At 30.7% G+C, this 2211-nt stretch overlaps 1 pseudogene; it reads left to right on the top strand.

Annotated features, from left to right (window-relative positions):
• The first annotated feature begins 369 nt into the window (after positions 1-369).
• On the top strand, positions 370-1256 carry LOC145075629 (uncharacterized; annotated as a pseudogene).
• The last annotated feature ends 955 nt before the right edge of the window (positions 1257-2211 follow it).

The following is a 2211-nucleotide window of genomic DNA, read 5'->3' as shown; positions in this document are numbered from 1 at the left end:
GATACGATTTTTTTTCAAACTGTACTCCTCTGTCTTGTCTACGTTTTAGAATAAAAAAACAGCTTAATTGGTTAAGTCTTGGTTGAGTTATACATCCACAAACAAAGGTTGTTATGATTGTTTTATTATATTTCAACACTTTTTTTAAAAATTTTCAACTTTAAACCATCATAAAAGCTGCATAAATGCTCGGAATGATACGATTTTTTTTTTCAAACTGTATTCCTTTGTATTGTCTATGTTTTAGAATAAAAAAACAGCTGAATTGGTTAAGTCTTGTTTGAGTTATACAGCCACAAACAAAGGTTGTTATGATTGTTATGATGAATTACTATTTCAAGCATCTATTATGTAAAAAATTTTGTAGATATGGCAGGGCGAAACAAACACACATGGATTACTGAAGAAGATGCAAAGTTAATTGAGGCATTGTTGGAGTTACATGTATCCGGAAAGTATGGTGGTGCCGACAACGGATTCAAACCCGGTTATTTAAAGGCAGTGCAACAATTACTAGATGTAAGTCTTCCTAACTCGGGTTTGAAAGCAGAGCCTCATATTAAATCGTGGATGAAGACATGGAAAAACCATTTCAACATCATGCACGACATGGTATATGGAACAAACACAAGTGGATTTGGTTGGGATACGGATAAATGTTGTGTTACTGCCGATGCTGAAGTTTGGGATGAGTATATAAAGGTACTACAATGATTATGTTTGTAGTATTTTTAGCATCATTAAAACATATTGTAAATGAACAGCAACCAATTAATTTTGTTTCATTCTTGTAGAGTCATAAAGGTGCTGCATGTCTTTGCAATAAACCATTTCCCTAATTTGATAACCTATGTAAAATCTTCGGGAAGGATAGAGCTACTGGTCATGGAGCTACTGATCTTGGTGAAGATGTGACTGAAGAGACACAAAGAAACTCACCTGTTGATGTGGAAGGGTTGGAAGAGATTGTTGAAGAGACACAAAAAACTGCTCATGTCAATAGTAAACGCAAAATGCCTCCAACGGATGACACGGAAAGCTCTTATAAGGAAGTAGCGAAAGAAATGAAAGAGACTTTCAAGGAGGTTGGTGAAAAACTTAATGAAACAATATACAATATAAGAAAGCATGAAAATAAGGAGGCATGTGATATGATAGATAAAGTTATCGAAGATATACAAAGCATGCCAAATATCAATGTCAAACAACGAATTAAGGCGATTGACATGTTTAGCAAAGATCAATTTCGTGCCTGAGTGTAATTTAAGATGACAGAAGAAGAAAAGATTTGTTACATGGAAATGATTGGGAATGGATCAATATCATGATTAGCTTATTTTAAGTTATGTTTTTTTAGCTTTTACGAATATTGAAGTTGACTCTTTGCACATTATGTATTAGATATAGTTATGTTTTTTAGTTGTTAGGAATATTGAATTATATTTTTTTGCATATATCTTACATTGCACGTAGTTTTTGAATAGTATGATTTGCATATTTCTATAAAATCTCTTTATAAGTTATATTAGGCATATGTTTTCCCATACAAGATGTATAAAAAATAATATTAATTGATTAGAAATTAAATTATTTAGTAAAAATTAATATTAAAATAAAAAAAAAGTTAAAGACATAAAAGATGCATATTTTGACTAATTAAGATGTACATTATAATGCATGTTTATAAAAAATGTTGTTTGAAAATGAATTAACATTGTAAAAAAAATCATTTCCATTTCATTGATTAATACAACCAAACAAGAGAAATGATTCTCAAAAACATTTCTCTAGTAGATTCTCAGTTCTACCAAACAGGGGAGACAATTCTCTTTCTCCAACTTAATTCTCTTTCCCTGCATTTCCATTCTCTGCAACAATTCCATTTCTCTGTACCAAACGCACCCTTAGAGATATTTCAAAGTAGGTTGCTATTTTGACATATTCATGAAGTTGGAAAACCAGTGAAAATAACAACATAATTTGAGATGGTGATAATATGAAACTTATTTTGACAAATTTAAAGAAAAAATTATTTTATTTTTGGAATCAATCACAGTAGTTCAAACCTATCTATCAATCGTTCAAACACAATATAATGACATAATAATACGTTTAGAAACATGTGATCATTAGTGGTGAACTACTTGGTTTTTTGATGGTCTCTATTGCGGATTTCGTATTGATGGAAGTTATGAAACCAAAAAAAACCTA

The sequence above is a fragment of the Lactuca serriola genome, chromosome 9 (genome assembly GCF_051521515.1).
Source record: "Lactuca serriola cultivar US96UC23 chromosome 9, Lser_US96UC23_V15, whole genome shotgun sequence".
Classification (NCBI taxonomy): Eukaryota; Viridiplantae; Streptophyta; class Magnoliopsida; order Asterales; family Asteraceae; genus Lactuca; species Lactuca serriola.
This window is presented reverse-complemented; position numbering and strand designations above follow the sequence as displayed.